The following is a 23,012-nucleotide window of genomic DNA, read 5'->3' on the forward strand; positions in this document are numbered from 1 at the left end:
ATAGCATAAACTCAAAAAAAAAAAAAAAAAAAAAAAAAAAAATTTCCGTGCGTAAATCTCAGTATCTATGAAATGAACATATTTATCATATAATCATCCATAAAATACCTATATTTCTCCTGTTCGAAAAACTGATAATTTCACATGTGAAAAATCTCGTTATCATGTGTATTTAAGCTATTGATTTATAAATAAAAACATTTTATAAAAATAAAAAACTTATTAAGTTGATTTTATGGATAATTATATAATAAACAGAATAAACCCTCGAAAATAAATTTCGTATCTCCGCGCGCCCATGTAATATCCTCTATTTACCTCTACAGTATAGCCCTCTATCACTACAGTCTTCACGAATTGTGCCAACTATAAAATTTGAAATCATAAGAAAAGTTAGAGTAGCTCAGTTTCTTGTGTTAACTCGAAAATGTATTAAAACAAAAAATGATAAATATTGAAAAAACGCAGGATTTCTAAAGCATTTCATATGCACTGGACTCTATTTAAATAACGTCTTTTTTCAAAGGATTTCAAATTGCAGCAGCAAGACATAACGCAAAAACCTTTTTCCCACAACCACTTGGATAATTATGAAAATATATTTATCTTGTTCTCCAGGTGATAGGAACGCGGGTCCATATCGTCCTGAAATATTGGCAAGGGAAAAAAAGGTGGTTCAAAAGGATTATTATCGCAACTATGTACTGCTAGAACTTGTTGAATATATATCAACTCAAGAAAAGGTTATTTTTTTATTATTTCACGAATTTCGCTAACATCTTAATTGTAGATGTGTACCTGTAGAGAAGGAAGACCGTTGGTTTCCAGGTTGAATTACCTCTCCTATAATAAAACACACAAATCTATAATTAAAATTTCTCAAACGCTTTCAAAATTATCAACTCAGAATTACTAATTTACACAGGGCGAGCTTCTGAAGTCAATTTCAGTTTCTAGCTTTATGAAACATATATAAACCCTTTTCCTCCAACATATTAACTGATGGCCTCTTACCTACTGTATCTTCATCATCAGAATATTGTGGACGTGGTGGGGAAGAAAATGCGTTAATGGATATTAACTCGTCATCCGAATCCGTGAGCGTGATGCGGGATACAGCTGGAGTCACACCGGCAGCGGCAGCAGATGCGGAGATAGGGTTAGCGGTAAATGCCGAGGCAGAGGTAGCGCTAATGGTGAAAGATTCTGATGCTGTATTTGTCGGTGTTGAAGTTAGTGTAGGAGCTGGTGCAACAAATGTTGCATCTGTAGTGGGTGTAGGATCATGTGTGATTGTGGCCGTTGGTGGCGAAGCCGATTGCACACCAATGTATACTTTCGTGGCAGCATATTTAAAATGTGTTACGATCATTTTGGCGTCAAGATTTTCTCCAATGCGATGGAGAGCATGGTTCCCATGGCTGCCGGATTTGTAGAACACAGTCCTATAAAACAAAATAAAAAAAAAAAAAAAAAAGTGTGGCAAGCTTTTAACAAGACATGGTTCAAATTATGAACTCTACTAAGGGGTATCCAAAAGTTTGGAAAATTAGCAAAATGCTGGAAAGTGAGGGTGCGTTTTCGTACGATTTTGTTGTTGTAAATTTGGACATCAAAATGCCTGAAAGATCATTGAAAAAGCGGAAACGATAGATGTGAGTTCTTAACCAATGACAGAGAAGAACAAATGAGCTGTGAAAATGTCGACCTTAAAGGTCATGCTTCAATCATATGCTTCTTCTTCTTTCTTTCATTGCGCATTTATTAGTTGTAATGGATTTCGACTATTCCTGGCAGTCGTTGCTCATATTATAAATAAACTTTACTAAGAAACTTTATCCGGCCATTTTCTATTTACACATAAGCGATGGAAAAGTGCCACGAGAATTCGAGAAAAGCTTCTCCCGCCATTTTCGCGCTTGTTATTATCATATTGATAGTAAGCGCGGAGTAACATTTAATTTGTGAAAACGCTTTCATTTTGAAGCTTACTTTTTAGGTTAACTATCCTGCGAGTAAACTACCCTCAAAGAATGTGATCTGCATCAATTCACAGACATTGTTGATGCATAAATGTATGATTACATGAGCATATCGAGAACATATATAAGTTTTGAATATAAAAAATTACTTGCCTTGGAGAAGTTCCCATAGCTGTAAATTCCCTCTTTAAAAGGACCATCATTTCTTCATGCGTATACGATGAAGGGAATTTAGTTTTTTTTCGATGGACAATCAGAAGTCCCTACATCATTTGGGTTCCTTGATCCCAAAAAGACAAAGATCCTAGAAGGATGATTGCCTCTTCGTTGGTTTCTTCGTGGTCCACTCGATACACCACGGTTTCGTGGACTGAAAAGTGCCCCTATGTTGCCAATTTGACTGGCATTTTCTTCTTCCTCTAACTCTCTACTCATATCCTCTAACGTCATTCGTAGACCGTTGAACGTGTCTTCTGCGTCGTCCATGCTGCTTTCCAACCGAACGAAGCGTTAATATAACCGCATGAGTTTGCGATGTAAAGAGCCGCAGTGGTTTCCTGGTATATTTCAAAATATCGTATATCACACTCTACAAACAAAAAACAACAACCTACCGGAAATAAAGGTATTGTGCGATTCATCGGTTTTGGATTTCAAAAACAATTGTATGCTGACTTATGATAGACAGCGTCAATCAATTTTTAATGTCAATGCTGACTCATATTATTTCCAAGAGGTAAAGCAGTGCAAGCAGCAGTAAGGCGGACTCTCGGAGCGTCGGCAACGCACCTGGAATTATGCGGGTATTACTGGGGCTTGGGACCCCCTTGCGCGATCCGGCGACCGTGTCGAGGAGCGCCTTACTGCTGCTGTGTTTGCGAAGATATTTGCTCTATATATGCATGAATGTAAAGAGTTTGCTTATGACTTCTGTATAATTTGTCTAAGACCCAAAGTTAACATACCCAAGCCCAAGGGTTTCTGGTGTTGTGGTAAAAAAATGCAAATAGAAGACGACACGTCAGCACAGTGTTACGAGTGTGGTAAGAATATTCGTAATGCCGTACCAAATGCTACCAGAGAGCAGTATTACGCCAATGGAGGTCGTAAGAAAACACCTTATAAGAGAATAAAATACTTTAGGGACTGTATGGACCACATACGAGGACTTCGACCAGTATATTTAGACAACGAAGTAAAGAAGAAAATCATAGACCACTTAGAAGAGCCAACCCCGCAAAGTCTACGAAAAACGCTGAAAAGACTAAAGCTAGGGAAATATTACAAGGCTATTCCCTACCTTTTATCTCAAATTACCAATGAACCCATCCCGGAGGTGTCTAGGGATGCGATGAGTAGAGCTGAGTGGTTGTTTTGCCGTTTGGATGAGAATATTCCCCACTATCCAGATGCGATCTACGAGATCTTCAAGGAGATAGACCCCGAGCATCCGCTGTTAGTATGGATACCCAGACGTTGACGTGAATTCAAAGTGAATGTCTACTGAGCGAGTTTTCTTTGTAGGTCTTCCTTGGCCTGTTCGTAGATCTTCTTTCGGGTTTCGTCGGACAGATCTCTTATGATTGTTTTTTTGGTGCCTGACTTCAACTCCTCGTACTTCTTCTCCTCCGCAAGAATCAAGGAAAACTCCACGTCGTCTATCTTACGGTCGACAAGAGCTTTGGAGACGAGGTCGGCAATCGTGTTAGACTTTGCCCTTGCTAGGGCTATGGTCGTGTCATGTTTGGATATCTTATTCGATAATTGTTTCATGATGCCCGTGGAGACAGCGGAGACAATACCACAAGCCGCCCCAACGCCGGCCAAAGGGACACCCACAACGACGCCGGGGCCCGTCAAAGAAGTAGCAACACCACTGCCCGTCAAAGCAACAGACAAAGATCCCGTCGTTACCACCACCTTATGCAGAGTGCTGCGGGCGCGGGCATACTTCTTCCTTACGTTCTCGTAGTGTTTAACTTGTGCGTCCAAGTAAGCCAGGATCAGATTAGCCTTGTTCAAACGAAAGTTCTCAGCGTTCTCGATGGGTGCCGTGGTGTGATAGTTTGGAACATCTGGGTACAACTGTGGTGCTGATGGTATAACATCCATTATATATACTAATGTACGACGCTTTTGGGAATGATATTGAGGAGCAGCCACATCACGACAACAGGGATTATGCCAACTGGAGGGTCTTTAGGAAGATGTTTCCACATGCAGACCCTAGTAAGTTTGAGCGTAGACCCGATGGGATTTACTTTAACGGCTCCAGGATGTACAGCAATGCGGACTTGGGGCCAAAGCATCCTAAGATTTTACAACCAAAACCCGAGCATAAAGAAAGGCAACCTAATTTCCCGGAGAATTTATTACCGACAACCCAGAATTACCCATTTTACGACAACAAAGATGCGGAAGACTTTGCTAAGATGGTTACCTCTATGGAGATTCCCGTGGGTCCTACGACTTTCAAGACAAAGGTCAGAGACATCTTTAGAGAAACTGCCATGAAACATACCTCAGGGAAAGAATCCAGAGAATGGTTATCAGTTCCCAACATGCGGTATTGGCCGCAGCAGTTAAACTTTGCTGTCTGGGCTGCTACTAAAGGATGTGGTATAGCCGCGGATATGTTCCATATTCCTTTCCTACGATTTCACGTTGCCTTTACTATTTGTAGGATATTGTTTGAGGTAGGAGCGACGCTTCCTGGTGACACTGTCTTTAACCCAAAGGATAACAAATATGACAAAGTCGCATGGGAGCGTCTAAAGAATGAGTTTCATCTCCATAACCCCGACTTCCGCAACAAAGAGGGTGCCGCCCATGGCTTAGGAGAAACTTACACCTATGCCTCCTACGTCTGTGCTAGCATAGAAACGCCGGGTATGGGGTATCCCAGTTCCTACGAGTTCTCCGACTTAGGAGGCAGCGGAACGAAAGGGAATCTGATCTACTTCATAGAAAGCAAGCAGAGATATCCATGGGCGCCTTTCTTTGCCGCAAAGGGCATTGGACTGAAAAACCTAGCAAGGATTAACCGCAGCATTGAAGCCTTTGTTTAGTGCATTCTAGGAGCACAGGTTAGTACTCGCAGCCCCATCGTAGATGCCAGTGGTGCGTCACAGGAAACGCAACAAGTATTCCTTGTCCTCTTCGAAAGCGCTGTTATCGAGAATGAGATTTCTAAGTCAGTTCAAAGATATCAACTTGCGGTGCAGCAATCTAAAGTGCGGCTAGATTACGCCTTGTCGCCCGGTTGTTGGCTAATGCCAAGTAATTTGGTCATCAACGCCGATTCCGTCGTGGGTTACAACAACAAACTTCAACGAGCTACTAAGGATATGAAGTTTGGGGTGAATGACGTGAACTCTGACACTCTTAGGAACATTCCCCATTTCGTGGAGAAGCCAAAGAAGGAGCACGTAGAGAATCCTGCAGGGAAACCAAAGAACGTAATCAAGAAGAGGGACCTGCCTACGATACCCGAGGAATATGACCATAACTTACTAAAAGCCGGCCTAGCCACCGCAAGCATTGGTCTGAGTTATTATATATGGCGATGAACAACCCCTATGTAGCTGGAGTAGATTGCGTTTATACGACTTACACAGGCGAGAAAAAAAACAACCAGAGCTCTTGGGTTGATGTCACGGGGATGTCTGTGGATTTGAACTACTCAGGAAAGAAGTTAATCCTTTGCAGTATTTGCATTGGTACGAGTAGTCACGCCAACGTCGGTTTTAGGTTCCTGGATGACAACGGCATACTGCAGCCTATGCGTACGAAGACAAACAACAGGGAGCCTGCGCATTTCTCCGTAGAGCCCAATCCCAGCAGCTCCGAGAATCACTCCGTTTGGACTTTCCACATGGTCGCCGTTTGTCATGGAAAGGTAAAGCTGCAAATGCGCGTAGACGATACCGGAAAGGTCACGGTAAATAGCATAGAAAATCAAAGAGATACAGCTTATAACCACAAAAGTATTAGCACTCTTACGGTGGTTAGTCTCTAGAAGCAAACTATGTTTGCTGCCCCTTCTAACGAAGAGGACTTGTTCCCTGTAATATATGAACCCACACGCAAAAGAGGACTGGTTTCTTCATTATTTGGAGGATGGGGGGTATGGAAAGGGTGACAGTTGGCGCGACACTGGGTTGTGGGTGAAGGTCGGGGGTTTGGGATTGACTATGTGCACCATTACCATTAGCGGGTGGAATAACTGCAATGCCGGGTTTAGGATCATTGACGAGACCAACACCCCATTATTGCCTTACAGGAAAAAGACGAATAACAGGACTCCGGCTCATTTCACGTTTGAGCCCACGCCCGCAAGTGCGGAGAACCTAACGTCGGTGACTTTTCATATGATAGCCAATTGTCAATATGCGAAGCTTCAAGTTGGCCCCAGTGATGCTGACCTCTCGAATCCCTCCCAGTATCCAGGTTTCGTTGGAATAAATACCGCCTATTCGAGATCTGGTGCCGTGGCGGATGCTACTTGGAATCATAAGACCATTTCTACCATGACCGCCATGCCCCTGGTGCCGCATTATCAAGGCGGTGCGAATACTATCTTTACTTATCCCCAGTCGAGGATGCCTGACGACGATAAGCCCCCAGCAACGCACAAGGATAAGATTAAGCCTTCATCTTCTTCAGGAGGACCACCCCAATAGCTACGACCAAGATCCAAATGTTATTCCCTACAAACTTTAACAGTTCTCCGCCGGTCCTAAGTGCCAGGCTAAGAACGCTACCAAGCAGCCCAGGCAAGCCGGCTGCCATCTTTTTCCCTAAGTCCGTCAAACCAGAACCCAACTTGCTTACGCCCGCGCCTGTAGCCTTAAGCGCGGATAGGATTACTCCTACTATGCTCGAAATAGCGACCGCAAATGCCAGCGGAATACCATACTTCACCAGGAGCTTTTTTATCTTTTCCTTGGTGGTAAGCCCCAACTCCATTTCCAAGCCTTCTCTTTGCGTACGCAATTCCACCAGTCTTTCCTGAAGAGCCTCTAATTCCCTTTGAGCTGCTTCCCTTTCTTCTTCGGGACGAGTTTGGTCATTACTTTTTTCCTGCTGCCGCTCTATTTGCCCCTCCAAGTCTTCGACGGCCTGTTGAAGTTGTCGTATTCGTTCCTCCGCCACTGCCTTGTCCGCCATTACTTGCCTTTCTCTGTCAACGGACTCCATTAATTCTTTTCCCAAGCGCTGTAGTTCTGCGTCTTTTCCTGCCGATTCATTCAAAGCAACCCTTAGCTGATTCCCTGCGGCGCTTTTTTCTTCTAGCAGCTTAGAGAGCCTAGCTTTTAAGTCTGCAATTTCGACGGCATGATTTTCAGTAGTTAGCCTGCCTTGTTTCATGAATTCGTCTTCCAATTCTTCTATGCGCCCCTGCAATGCTTGGTTTTCCTCCTGGACGGCTTCGAATTTACTATTGATATCACCCCCCTTCTTGGTTGCTTCGTCGAGTTGTCGCGTAAGGTCGTTGATGGTTACCTTATTTTCCTGTATTTCCTTTTGAAGTGCTTCCTTTTCGGCTTTTGCGTTTCGTAAGTAACTCATCAAGCCTCCAGTCGCGTCACTATTTGGTGGAAGCTTTTTGAGTTCTTCGCTCTTTTCCTCTTCAGTGGTTTCTAATTGTTGGAGTTTTTCTTGTTGCTTATTAAGTAATGCATTTATAGATTCAAGGCTTGCTGTAGTGCTTGGCATTTTGACGCTTTTAAGGAATTTTTCTTGGAGCCTCGTAGTTTCCTTTTTACTCAAGGTAGACATTAGCGTTAGGTTAGGAGTTCCCAATGCTGCCGTTATTTCTTTTGAAAGGCCGTGGTTAAGTAAGGTAGACTCCTTTCTTTGATAAAAGTCGTACCATTTTTCTCTACCTGCGTATCGAACTTGGATTTGGCCTTTATCTCCTACTCCGAACTCTAAGAGAGCCAGATTTGCGTTAGGATATCGCTGCTTTACGTTGTCGATGACTTCTCTTAACATTTCAGTTCTTGCGTCCGTGAGATCCAAGTCTTCCATTTGTAGATACTCCGGGACGGGTTCGTGGGAATTCTTAGACTTGAATTTATCTCTTAAAGAGCGCATAGCATCGCGGGCCCTACTGCCATATTTGCGTCTTAGCTTGTCAAAAAGGCCCCGTCCGTCTACGTTGTCATCGGGAAGCAAAGACTCGTATTCTTCATCGTTGATGTCGACTTGGCCTTCTTCGGAAAGGGGGTCAAAATCCGTTCCTTCCATTATATATGATAAGCACAAAGTTAAACCCCAACGTATTACCTAAGCAGGTTGGCGGACTAAAGGCATAACGCACCTTTCACCGGGTCACCTTTACCCCCAGTAGCGCAAAGCCTGGAGAAACCTTGTACGTAGGCGTGCCCCGTCTAACGGATAACCTAGTCTTAGTTCCTGGTACGTTAGCGCTAAGGTTTGACCTAGCGGTGCAGCCCAGCACTGTGGATGAAAGGATTATCGTTAACAACGTGGGCCGCAACTTGGTCTCTAAGATGAGAATCAAGTTCGCCGGGGAATCCCTTTTGGATTTGAACAGGTACGATCTGTACACCACGTATAAGGATATGTGGCTAACAGCCTTTGACCGCGCGCAAAGAATAGAACAAGGAATTGGTGGTGTCATTCTGCGTAAGGTCCGCACACCTACGAAAACGCAACCTACTGACGGCAGTGGGGAAACCGCAGTAGCAGACGCAAAGCGAATAAAGACAGCCTATGGTAGTAAGTATGTCATACCATTAGACTTTGAAGTAATCACAAATAACGGTGTGTATTACCCAAGACAGTTATCCGAGCTACAGTTTGAAGTAACCTTAGCAGATGCTAATAACATCATTGGTGGGCTGACCACTGCACTTACCACAACAACTCCATACTCCATTACCAACTTAGAGCTGCAGTATGAGACGGTATACAGCGAAGAGCTGGCCCGTAGAGCTGGCATGGAATACAGCTCCGGCAAGGCATTCCTTTACGACCACGTAGTGATGTACAAGACGTTCAGCTTCTTGGACAAGACGGACGAGGTTATTAACCAAAGCATTAACCTCCCCCGAAGAAGTCTCACGGGGTTAATGTTGGTGTTTGCCAAACCCTACGAGGCCGGTAAGCGCGACTCCGAAGCCTTTCATAACCCCAACATTACTAACGTGGGGGTAAATGTCAACGGCGTTCCAAACAAGGTCTACTCCCAGGGAATAAAGCCCGCAGACGTGTACAGAGAGGCCATGCGTAAGTTTGGCGACCAAATTAGCCCTGAGGAATTCTTTAATGATAAGTATGCGCTGTGGATTGACATGCGCACGACGAACGACGAAGACCTACATGGTCAGGGGTTACGTCTAGTAAATACCCAGGATGGTATAACATTGGAGATCAAGCGCACCAAGAATGCCTCCGCGGGCGACGGCGACAAGATAAACGCGTACGTCTTTGTCGTGTCTGACGCGCAACTGAGCATAGAAATGAATCAACTAAAGAGCGTCGCTTACTAGTTTCGTGAACAAAGTGAACGAAAAATTAAAATATTCCTTATGTATAATATGCTTCGCGTATTCGAAAACAACAACACCAAACTGCAATGCATAGTGCAAGGCGAAACTTTGTACTTCAAAGCGAAGGAAGTGGCTGCTGCGTTGGACTATGAGAACACCAAAAAGGCTATCAAAGACCACGTCTCTGAAAATCACAAAAAAAGGTTGAGTGAGTTAAGGGTAACGAATCGTTATGCTTCTACTATTCACCCGCATTCTGTGTACGTAACCGAACCTGGGCTGTATCAATTGATATTCAGTTCGAAGATGCCAAAGGCAGAGGCATTCCAGGATTGGGTTTTTGAGGAAGTCCTACCCGCGCTAAGGAAGACTGGTAAGTACGAATTAGACAAGCGCTTTAACAGCCCTAACAAGTTGGTATTTAAAATAGAGAATGAATTCGACCTGCATAAAAAGGTGGTAAATTACATTCGTAAGTATTACCCTCAAATGCTCTTAACGCCCGGCCTAGGCGAACTGCAGGACAGCGACGGCAAGCGCATAAAGTGCTGGCAGAAAGGATATCAACGCGGTCAGCCCGACCTGCTCATCCTTAATGCTCACAGGCGGTACCGTGGATTCTGCATCGAGCTGAAGACTCCGAAAGGCAACGGGGTATTGTCTGAGGATCAGCGCCGCCTCTTAGACGGCTACGAGGAAAATGGATTTAAGGTGCTGATAAGCAACGACTACGACGACATCTGCAGGAGCATCACGGAGTATGCGCGAGGAATTCGCCTGCCTTGTAGGTGGTGCTGCAAGCGCTTTAGGAACACAGACACTTTAAAGACGCACTTAAAGATATTTCATAGAATATATGGCGTTTAACGCGGTAAGGCAGATACACTGGAGAGACTTAAAGGAGGGTGTTACCTACGAAATAAAAAACTACGTAGCCTTTGAAGACAGGCTACGGTTGTTGTTGGCGCACGAAGGCGTTACGTACAGCCTGTGGGCGCCGGATCGCGTCCGTTACGTCATCGAAGGACAGGAGTTTACGCATCTGAGGTCGTATGGTAAGAAGGATGGCCGCTGGGCGTTTGACGTCGCAAAGTGCATCCTTCCTTCGGTCCTATGTGGTTAGGCGCAGCATTATCTAAGGTAGGGTCGTTGACAATGAGGGTCGGCGACTCTTTGTTAACGATGCAGTCAGCAGAGGGTTCGCATGTAATACAGTCCATATATTGAAAGGGTTATTAGGAACCCCCCAAGGAATGCTGCTGCGTAGGCTAGCATATATTATTAAGGTAGGTCGGAAACTATTTTAAGGAAGTCCTTATTATTTATTAGATCCTTATTGAATGCCCCGGAAACTATTTAAGGAAAATCCTTTATTATTTATTGCGTCTTTATTATCTATTAAAGGGGTAATAAATATCTAATAAATAATAAAGGATTTCGTGAAACACTTTCCGTAACTCGATGAGAGGTCCTCCAGACCCCCCCGATACTTTTTCGATCCTTATTTAGATCTCATTAGGCGCTCCTCATCATTTCTGGTGCGCGCTTCTTTCAAGGTCATCAGCGAATTCTTTAAATGTCCTTGGTGCGTCCGCGTGCACGTATAAACACTGCCACACATGCTGTTCGCCCCTACGACATCCGCAGCGCGGACAGTCCGCCTCCCAATATTCTCTGGCTTCCCAGCGCACACCTTCAACGCGGTCAAAAAATGCGAAGCGCGTATCTATTTTCTTCTTTCGACGTATTAACGCCGTCGTTGTTTCTTTAGGGCAACAGCGCGAGGCAACGTCGCCGTGCGTCTCACACGCTACGCCGCTCAAATTATAGTTCGTCAGGCAGCGCAGCATATGCCAATCGTCGTCGTTGTGTTCTTCGCAGCGCTTACATACATTCTTTATACACACTTTGTTTTCTAAGTGATATGCTAGCATCTGCTTACTGCTGAACAACCTGCTACAGCGTTCACAACGCCTACTTTGTGTCTTCCTACAAACATTCTTTGACACGTGATATTTTAACATCTGCTTACTGCTGAACTCCTTACCACAATGCTTGCACCCCATCGATATAATAAGAATTTAATAAGCCTCATATGGGATTCTTCATAAAGTCCTTAACGGATTCCTTAGCCCATGAGGCCATCGTTAACAGGGCACCAAACCTTTCCGCGCGCTTCAGACCACACATTTCATCGTACAACTCCTGCACGTGCTCTCTTAATCGATTGATCTCCTCCCTTTGCATTTCGACCGTCCTCTCCAGGTCCGACTTTTCTTTGACGACGTTAACCATCGCTCTGACTGCGTCCACGGGCTCCATATATACCAGTTCAGAAAGTCTTGCGACTTTCACTAGAAGCAAACTTCGTTTGCTGAAATACAATGAACCCGTATCACATGCCTTGTAACGCTCTGATAGTAGGACCCACCGGCTGCGGAAAGACCCAGTTCGTGGTAGAGCAGCTATTAGGACCCTTTAGATACCGATTTGACTATATCGTGCTGCTTTGTCCCACCTACGTGAATAACCGCACCTGGACGGGCGTAGGCGCGAAAGATGACGACTTCTTTGTAGATATCTTAGACCCTAACGAGTTATCTGGACATCTTAAGTTTTGGCACAAACAATTCCCTAAAGATACGCAAACCTTGCTCATATTGGATGACATCGCCTGCGGGGACGACGTGAAAAGGCGCACCTCCGAATTAGTGAAGCTCGCCTTTAGCGGCAGACATGACAACATTAGCGTTTGGTTGCTCTCGCAGCAGCTTACCAGCGTCTCTAAGCCCTTCAGGGAAAACATAGGTTCACTTGTCGTATTTTATACTCCAAGTAAGTCAGACCTGGAAACCATCTTAAGCGACTACGGCGGCGAAATATCCAAGGAACAGTTACACGAATACATGCGGCACTTAAACACGCACCAACATTCCAAGATGATCTTCTCTTTGAGGTTTCCCTACACGGTTGGAATCTTTGATTCCTAATGTATATGGAGATTGAGCAGCTGATAGATGAAGTCCCCACACAGTTAGATGAAAGTAACCTTAAGGAACAACTTAACATCCTTGTGTCTTCTGGGAAGTGCAAAGAAATGATAGGCAAGGAACTTACCCATGAGCAAGTTAATAAGTTGTCGGAAGAGGAAGTTAAGAAGTTCCATAAGAGGTATGAGGCTGCCCTTGCAAGTAAAACCACGGACGCCGTAGCAGACTCCGCTATCCGACTTGCCACCAAGCTTCTCGGACTTGCGCTGCCCATAGACGACGTGGAGCAACTACAGAAGGACATAAGAGATGACTATGTCATCGCCCAAGAACTTAAGATAACCTGCGGCTGGTTGTCTTTGAAGTGCGGTAAGTTAATGGCAGTCGCCTCTGCGGCACTTCACGTAGCTCAGCACGTCAACTTGAAGGAACTTACGACATCTTGGAAGGACTTTAAGAAGGACAGAGAAGTCGAAAGGGTATTCGAGGCGGCACTTGCTGAGGTACCTAGTCAAGTACCTGCAAGTGACTTATCAAGTACTTGCTTAGGCACCTCAAGTACTTAGTCAAGTCATTCGCGGGAATTACCCAGGTCGCCTCAAGTACCTAGTTAAGTCATCCTTAAGTACTTAGTCAAGTCGTCTTAAGTTACTTATCAAGTCCTTCAAGTCCTTAGAATTAAATGAGTGAAGCTGAATCGAAGGCGGAGGAAACCCCTCAAGTAGAGGAGCAACTAATCACCAAGGCTAAATCTCCAGGCAGAGTTGCTGCCGGTAAGAAGCTCGCAGAGATGAACAGGAAAAACAAAGCCAAAAAAGAAGAAAAGGTGGAGGAAAGAGAAGAGGAATCCTTTATCAATCCTGGGCAAGTCATTGGCGCGTTGGGAGTTCCTATAGCACCAGGCAGCCTCTACTTCCAATGGCGGGCTACGAAGCCAAAAGTAGAACCCGTACATGTGACGCAGGAGCCTCCTAAGAGAAGCAAAATACCCGTGATGGAATAACCTTCTCGCTTTGTAATATAATGTCAACCGCGTTATTGAAAACTGTTGAAGAAGCAGCTATCATTACTTCCATCGTTGCGGGTATTGGTTGAGTAGGCAAAAAGGTGCTCAAAGAAGACTTTACTGAAGACCCAAGCAAGAGCTTTGCTAATTTTGCTAAGATGACCGCTGCCGTTGGCGGGGCTATCATGCTAAAGGACCATCTGCAGAAGGAAAAGTACATCCCTTCTAAGATATAAATGGCTGCTATGATAGGAGGTTCACTAATTGCTGCTTTAGCATTTACTGGTGCTAGTTACGCGGGTAAGTACATAGAAAAAGCGGTAACTGGCGGAAGTAGTCTCGAAGCCGAAAGAAAGAGGCACGACTTAGCGCTGGAGAAATATCAGCGAGACGTGGCGGCTTGGAATGAAAAAAGACAAGCTTACAGGGATTGGTTGGATAAGAACTACCAAGACAAAATGCAGGCGGATAAGAACTTCGAAAATACAGACTACGCATTTAAACTTTATACGCAGGCGCACCCAGCGGCATCGACGAGGTTAAAAAGGCCTCAGTTTAAGAATTACTACCAGCCTTCTAAGAAACAAAAAGACAATGAGTTGGTCTTCGTAGGAGTTGCAGGACTGGCAGGAGGCGCGGCTTTGGCGTATTTAGTCTAATATATGATCGTCTTTTTGGAAAGCGACAACAATGATTTTACCACTTACTTGAATCCCCCCATCAAAGCCTGTAAGGTTCGGCTGGTTAGTTGCTCTTTGTACAATTCTTGGTATAACCTAATTGGGGGCATGGTCAACGTACTTAAGTCGCCCGGCAGTTATCAACTCGTAACGCTACCCGATGGACATTACACGCCAATCACCCTTGCTAAGGAGCTCGCCAAACGCGGTTATACTCTCACCACAGGATTGCCGCACGAAATGACCCTCAAACATAATATGCCAAACTATTCAGTAACTTTTGGAAAGTTTGACCCATTGGGATCTTTATTATGTGCCTCGGGCAAGACGATTACCAACACGGCCATACCCGTGAAATGGAAAGTCGCATCCTCTTACGAAGTCTATTGCGACTTGGTCAATAGTTACAGCAATGCAGAAACGTCTTCTCTTATGTCCAAGTTTCTGCCCAAAGGTAATCCATTTGACCTGGTAGAATACACTCCCATTTCTTTAAGCTATGACTTGTCTAATTTGGTAGAAAGCATAAACATCACCATTAAGGTGGACGGAAAGACGGTGGATTTTAACGGACGCAAGATCAATCTTGTTTTGGAATTCATATAATGGGCCGCGTAGAGGACAAACTCAAGAGGATTTACTATGGGCCTGAAGGCTATTGGAGAGGAGCGTCAGCCATCAAGAAACTCGCGACCGCGGCCAGGGTATCAGAAGAAACGGCTAAGAACTGGTTAAAAAAACAAACCCTCTGGCAGGTCCATCTTTCCGTGCCTAAGCACATTCCCAGGCCCAGCTTCACCGTAAATGCCCCCAACGAAGTCCATCAGGCAGATTTGCTTTTCTTACCGCACGGCAAGGTGAGAAAAAAGACCTACAGATACGCTTTGACCGTAGTTGAAATCGCAAGCAGATACAAGGACGCCGAACCCATAACCAGCAAGGATTCTGGGGAAGTCGCAGAAGCCCTAGGTAAGATTTATAAGCGCGTCTTGAAATGGCCTAAGCTGCTGCAAACGGATGCGGGGACAGAGTTCATGGGCGTGGTTACCAAGACCCTGAAAGACCACGACACTAAGATTAGGAGAGCCGAAGCTGAGTACGACAGGGGTCAGAGCATCGTCGAAAGATTCAATAAGACCCTGGCCGAGCGTCTATTTGGATACCAGTATTGGAAAGAGCTGGAAGATCCCTCCAAACGCAACAGGGAATGGACTCAGAGGCTCCCCCAGGTCGTCGCGGCTTTAAACAACGAGGCGGCCAGGGCTACGGGAATGAAACCCAAGGATGCCATAAAAAAGAAACACGTGGAACACAAGTCCTACGTCAGAAGTTCAAGGGCGGTCGGACTGAAGGAAAAAAAGCTTCCCCGCGACATAGTGGTACGATACCTCTATCAGCCGGGGGAACTCGAAGGTGGCAGTAAGAGAGCCACGGATCCTAACTGGTCACTGGAAACGTATGAGATTTCGAAGTCCGTCACCAAGGAAGGGCAGCCTGTGTTGTATTACCTAAATGGCCCAAGTCGTGGATTTGTCAAGGAAGAGCTGCTCATAGTCCCCAAAGACTCAGAGTAGTGCTGCTCCACGCGCCCGATTACACTCTAGGCATGTCAGCCTTATGTTGCCTCTGCAATGCCCGCGCTTGTTATTTATACGATCCACGGAGAACTGCTGATCGTCATTCGGGTCAAACCTCCATAGTAGAGGTATGTTACATTTGGCACACCTTGCCCCTTTCTCCTAGACGTCGTCCACGCATAAGTCAAAGACATGACCCTTCTCTTCGTCGTGTCTTTTGTAGAGAAGGAGTTTCTTGGCAATGTTCTCCTTTGCTATGTCTTCCGGGGTGCGGTCGTAACGCAGTTGCGGCCCCCAGGCTCTTTTTAACTGTTTGGCATATTCTACGCGGCTTACGGCGGTGTAGATAAGGTTACTCCAACACAGCCGCTGGTCTATGATCCATAAGGTTTCCTTTATGGTAAGCCCTTGCGCGCTGTGGACTGTCATGCAATAGCCCAAGCGCCAGTCTGGATGGGAGGTTATTTTTTCCACCTTTTCTATGGGCACCCAGGCTTTATCGTGGGTAACTGCGTTCTCTAGTTGAACATTCGTGCCTGGTACTAAGACATCTCTTTTTTGCATACGGGTATCGCGCGGCTTATAACAAACCGGCACCAGATGACCAGGGAAGCGCTCTTGGTGCACTCTCAACAAGTCCTTTTGTATGCGCGACTGCGCTGCGCGTTTGCTGCTCAATACCAAATGCTCAGGATGCCAAGCTTGTAAGAATTCCTTATACGTCTTTGACCGCACGCGCTTACGCAACACTTTAGATTGTTCGGCGTCGCTAAGGCCCCTTAATTCGGCCTTCAAGTTTCTTATCTGATCCTTGCTGCGATAGTCGGCGTTGATTTCTTCATGATAGTCTACCATTTCTTTTAACCATTCATGGGGCATTTCTCTGGCTATAGGAGGTGGTTGGCAAGGATCCCCCGCAAATACTACCTGACACTTTCCTCTTAGGAATTCTACGAACTCCTTAAGGATCTCCAAGGGAACGGTACAAATCTCATCCTACAATCTGACGGGCGGAATTTCGTGGATAGCTTTCGGCACCCACTTTTGGCTATTCCAGCGAAAGAAGCTGTGGTAAGTCTGCGCATCGTAGCCCTGTTCGCAAAGTTCCCTTTCCAAGCGATGCGTTGGCGTTAGCACCTTTATCTTAGGAAAAAGCTCCAACGCGCGCGTTGTCTTACCACTTCCTCCCGTACCATAAAGATAAGAGAAGCGTTGGTAAGATATCGGGTCCTCAACTGGAGGAAGTGGCTCTTCCGTTGGCTCCATGCTACCGCGGGTGTGCTCTCCGTGATATTTTACGCGGCCTCTCCAAGCTTTTATCTCTTCGTCTTTGACGCGCCACTGTCCACTTTCCGCCAACTCGTCTTCTGTGTAGAATTCTTTCATCTTTTCCAACACACTGGGCTTCACGTACAAAGAATCCGTGGCTACGCGTGGAATGTCTTCTTTGTCAAACCGCAAGAGCATTGCGAGAAGGTTAATGTGCGCGTAGGCTAACATGCGGGCACGCAGATGATAATATTGCGGTCGATGGTCCTGGTAATAACACAGCGCATTCCATTTGTGCAGCTGATCTTCTACGAGGTAATCCCATTTCTCTACAGACACCATCGTTCCTTGATCGTGGGCACGTTTTATGAGGAAGCTTAACTCTCCTCCGTCTGTTATTAAACGCCGTTGCATGTGCTTCTCGCCTTCGTTGGCGCGCTGTGTAAACTTTCCTATGACTATTCGGGCGGTTGGGTTGTGCTCTGGGAGCCACTTTGTGTAGGCGCTATGGCAAAGTATGGCTTCATGCGCTGTGTATTTTAAGAGTTCGCGCTCTTCAAAGAACTTTAACAATGGCACTGGTATCCATTCTTTCTCTTGTAGATGCTTCCCGTACCATGCGTAAATTATGGGGTGCAAGTCTTTAGCCAACTTCCAAGACGTTAATCTGACGAACCCCGTAGCTGGCGCGTCGTAGCTGTCGTCTAAGGACACACGAAAGAACTGTGAATCTGGATGGCCGTATCTATCATAATATTCCTTACAATCCCCCAGGCCTTTGAAGCTGGCAGGATAACAGTGCTTCATGTCTAAAGATACGTATTCGTCTTCGTCGTACTCCATGTTCCAAAGACCTCCATGACCGTGTTCTACGCACGCTTTGGAGATATCTTTGAACTCTTTTGGGGTAGGTTTCCATCCATTCCTCTTTTTGGCCGCTAAGAAGTCCAAGCTGCGAGAGCTGAGCACTTCATCTGAGAAGTCTTCCCCAAGGGTTTTGCAGGCGCTCTGGATGCGTAGATGTTCGATTTCGAGGCGGTAAAGAGTACCATCTTGCGTCATAAACTGGCTTCCTTCCGAATCCATTAACCAAATAGAATTCTCATGGATTAACTCCACCAATGGAGAATTCTCGTAGACCTTTGTCTCTTTCTTCTTTGGGAATCTTAACTCTCTCCAAGCGTGTCCATTATGTTGATAAATGACTATGGGAGCACCCCTACCTCCATACTTATGCGTCCCCGGGTAAATGAATCCGTCTGTGATGTCTTTCACATGTATGCGCCTTTCTAAGAGGGTTTCTAATTGTTTGATGTTGTCTATCGTTGCTCCGGCTTTATAAGTGGAGTTTTCCCATTTTCTTATGGCTTCTTTTCTCTTTGGGGTTAACTTACCACCACGAGAGGAATCCTCAAAGAACTCCCTCATCAACTTCCCAACGCAGTTACCGGGATGTCTCATCGGCCTGAGGCTCCTAACGTCTGGCTCTTCAATCTTATACGCGCCGTAGACAACTACAGTAACAGGATAGGCAACTTCATAGAATAACGCGTCTATACCCACCATCGCACCAGGTCTTGTATCCTTGTTTAATACAAACAAGTTTCGCTTACCTGACGCCCGGATAGGATTACGACCCCTCTCTATCACCCAATCGCCATCTAGATACTTTATGAACGTCAATTCAAGACGGTAGTCACCTTCCGGCATTAAGTCGATTATTCTTTCAGCTCTTTCTTCGTCCATAATTTCTTCTATGTCTCCTTCTGTGAATGTCGTGAAGGCGAAGTCGGCATCCAAACGATCCAACACTTGAGTTCGTAACCTACGTACAGTCCTATTTCGAATGCTCGTGATGTTGTCCATCTATATCTAGGAAATATTTTAACCTTCGTTTACGATCTTCGCAAACACAGCAGCAGTAAGGCGCTCCTTGACACGGTCGCCGGATCGCGCAAGGGGGTCCCAAGCCCCAGTAATACCCGCATAATTCCAGGTGCGTTGCCGACGCTCCGCGAGTCCGCCTTACTGCTGCTAGTGCATGAATTTCTGACGCAAGGAATCCATTGCACAAAATGAAAAACATTTATCTACCTCCCGGCTTCTTTTTGTTTTACATGACCTTGATATCAAACAAAGGTAACAAAATTTGTTTTAACAAAATTTTTGTCATAGGATAATGCTAAAATTGGAACTGACTGATTTATTACTATCATAGGTTCCTGCTACGATGTAACAACTATCGAAGCTTTTGTACGCGAAGTGCATCGACGATATTTACAGGCCGCAACAGACATAGGAAATCCTAACGTACAACCAGAGCAGTTATCGCGGTACAGCATCGGCCTTGATGCAGCAGTTTTGCATCTAAAGAAGATACAGTGGTTTTTAGTGACGCAACAGGCATGTTCGGATCAACTTTTGACTACTCTTATTGACAATCTGTCCGGCCTAGAAGAAAAGGTTGGAGTTATGGTACATCGGCTTACCAGCGTTGCTACATTCTTGATGGAAGAGCAATCGTATCGAGCCCCAACACGAGAAAGCGGTGTAGTTGGAAGGCCTGCCTATTTGATAAGTAAAGAGCAGCTGGAAGCGATGCGTTATTATGGACTCAGATGGACAGACATAGCAAAATCTTTAGGTAAACCTTAATTAATTATATCATCATTGTGTCAGTTTCTTTTGTTCACTGGCGGTTTTTTTCTTTCATATTCACACAACGGCTTCGTCTCGGGTTGATCATTCTCATATCCACCGAGGTATAAGGTATATAACCATTACTCCAAGTAACCTCAGCTGATCGAATTAATTTAGAAATATAGCCTGTTGAGGTTGAGGTATTGCGAAGCGCGGGACCTTCTATGCACATGGCTCTGTGAACTGTGAACTGTGATTAAAACCTGCATTTTATTTCCTTATAAGGCGTCTCCCTAGCAACCATTTGGAGAAGGCGTGTAAAGTTCAATATGGAAACAAGATCTGACAACGGACGAAAAATTACCAAACCAGAATTGAAAGGGTTTATAATGGAACTCCAAGAAACAGCACCCGGTATAGGAATACGAATGATAGAAGGGCAACTAAGAAGTATAGGTTTAAGGTCATCAAGAGATGATATAGCAGAAGTTCTAAGGATATTGGACCCCATAGGCGCCATCATTAGGTGGAATGAACAAATCCCACGTGTGACGTACAGTGTACCAGGTAAAAAGAGCTCAGTCTTTTTCAGTGAAGTACTTACGATGTTCTGGTTGTTGCTTTGTCACAGTGTTACATCAATTACCTACCATTTCATGAAGAATCAAGTCATTCCAAAAATTATTTATTTTGCCCTATTTATACGTCATGTAATGGTTTTAGAATACTGAATAGTATTCCAATTTTTTTTCATTCTTGGGAAATAGGTCCCAATAGTCTGTGGCATATAGATGGCATCTACAAACTAATAAGGTGTGTACAGTACACTACCGTACCGAAAGAAATACGAGATTAAAAATTGACAAAAATGCAGAATATCGTCATTTTTTTTTTTAATACAGGTGGCGTCTTGTAGTACATGCAGCTATTGATGGGTACTCGCGGGTAGTTGTGTACATGGAATGCTCTAATAACAACAAGGCAACGACTGTTGGATCGCTTTTTCTTAAAGCAACAGAAGAGTATTGTTGGCCATCAAGAGTAAGAGCAGACAAAGGAACGGAAAATGTTCAAGTCTTGAGGATGATGATAGAAAAACATGGAGAGGGAAGGGGGAGCATGATTCTGGGAAGCTTCGTTCACAACCAGCGAATAGAACGACTGTGGAGAGACATGAGAAGGATAGTGTCGGAGTATTACCGTAAACTTTTCTTTTTTATGGAAGAAAATAATTTGTTAGATCCAACAAGTGAAACAGATTTATTCTGTTTGCTTTTTGTATACCTCCCAAAGATAAATTCTGCACTAAACAAATTTAAAGGGGCGTGAAATAATCATAAACTTTCCACTGAACAAGGCAGAACCCCAAATCAGTTGTACATTCAAGGAATGTTGCGACTGTTTGGCTCCAATTATAGGAATGTAAACGAATTTTTTGAGCCAGACAGCATAGACGAGGAACATTACGGAACAAATGTACCTGAAACGGAGGAAGTTATCTCTCAAAACAGAGACAATAACATTAGAATCCCGACCATTGAAGTTGATCTGCCATCTGCTTGCTTGACAGAACTACGGGGCATCACAGAAAATAGTTTGACATCTGTAGATACAAAGCACTACATCCCCATGTATGTTGAATGTAAAAGAATTGTCACAAGGTATTTGAATTCGACCAGCACATAATTGTTATAATCCTGGGTGAAAAGCAGATTGTTTCAGTCCTCATTGTTCTTAGTTATAATATCTCAGATCACGGAAAATAGATTGATGATTAATTGTTTCAATGGTTTACTTTCTTGTGCAAATAAAGGAAAATTGCCTGGAAAGCCTTGTGTTATTTTTAAATCAGATCCAGTGTAGTTTTTTATTGGACAAGACTTTTTATTCCATTAGAAAAACTCTGCAACGTTGATTGGTTCGCTATTGTTTGAAAATTACGTCATTGACATGACGTTATTGCCCAATTAGATATGCAAAATCAACTACACGTCACACCATTTAGAATCTATCCTTCGACGTGCAAAAGATAAAAAAAGAGCTTTAATCCAACTTTCGTGTCACTTTCGTGTTACATTTTGGAAAATAACCAAGAGCAAATTGCAAAGCATTTGGAAATGGAAAATATTTGCGCCATAAATGAAGTACCACAGGAGTATCTATGCCACGTTTGGTAAGTAATGAATAAGCATTCAGTGATTAAAGCTCGAGCTCTAGTGTATACAGCCAGAAGCTAAGAAACCTTTTTCAAGTTATGAAGTAGTCGTAACTGCTTGAATAATATTGTTATAGTCGAAGCGGGAAAAACTAAATAGGATGGATAACATACTGAAGCATTTGGTAATAATTAGTTACTTTGAGTTTTTTGTTTGTTGGTTTCTTTGGGAGGATGTTGACGTCTTTCAAAACGATGGTCGGACAAGACGTATGTAACCCTAATATGACGTTGAAACTGTCCACAACAACCCTATGCTCTTTGTCACAACGTATGTGGCAGAACTTTTTAATAGACACAATGAGAACAAGTTGTTATAGTAAGTATTGTGGTGGTAGAAGAACACGGAAATGTTTAAGATTTAACCGTTTGAACTGCGATATACGACGCGTATCGTCTCGTAGCGTCCCTGACAACCGTTGCCAAGGGAACATAGAGAAAATGCGGAAAACTATAATTTCAAATGCTCCATTGCGCATTTCGAGTATCGAAACGAAATATATTATTGTTGAAACTCAGTTATCATGCGTTTACAACTGTTCTTGTATGAACATATGGTTGCGACTGCGATCAATTTCGGAATACGTTTGAACGAGTAAATTTGCACAATAGCGTAGGTTTTTTTACTTTGTTATTTTGAGAACTCTCTAAAACACATGTGATCGATTCCGATTTTGAAAAACAAAGGCGTTAAGAAATTATGTCTGAGGTAGTAGGTATAAAAAAGACAAACATTCATTATGAATCATAAATTTAAGCTGAAGGTGGTTGTGACTACAAAGTAAAAACGATAAAGATATTGAATCAATTTTCCAAACACAAATTAATTCGATATTGACTCTTTAAGAAAAACGCTAAATAATATTTACAACTACATTGTCTTGACTATAAAACCCACCTTTAACAAAATGTCTAAGTGAGAATCGCTTTCAATAATGTTTTACTGCAATTTCGTATAGTTAAATGAATAAACTGTGCCTTGTGAGGTAGTGCGTTCTCGAAGAACGTCATCAAATTTTGCAACCGGTGTAATTTACTATTGCTTGTGAAAGATCCGTTTTACACAATAGCTTCCCAGTCTTAACCGCAGTTATGTAGTTTAGCAGTTACATATATAGTAAAGGTTATTTACG

The sequence above is a fragment of the Actinia tenebrosa genome, unplaced genomic scaffold (assembly GCF_029948245.1).
Source record: "Actinia tenebrosa isolate PJP-AT-01 unplaced genomic scaffold, QUT_ActTen_1.0 PGA_scaffold4__44_contigs__length_22323623, whole genome shotgun sequence".
NCBI lineage: Eukaryota > Metazoa > Cnidaria > Anthozoa > Actiniaria > Actiniidae > Actinia > Actinia tenebrosa.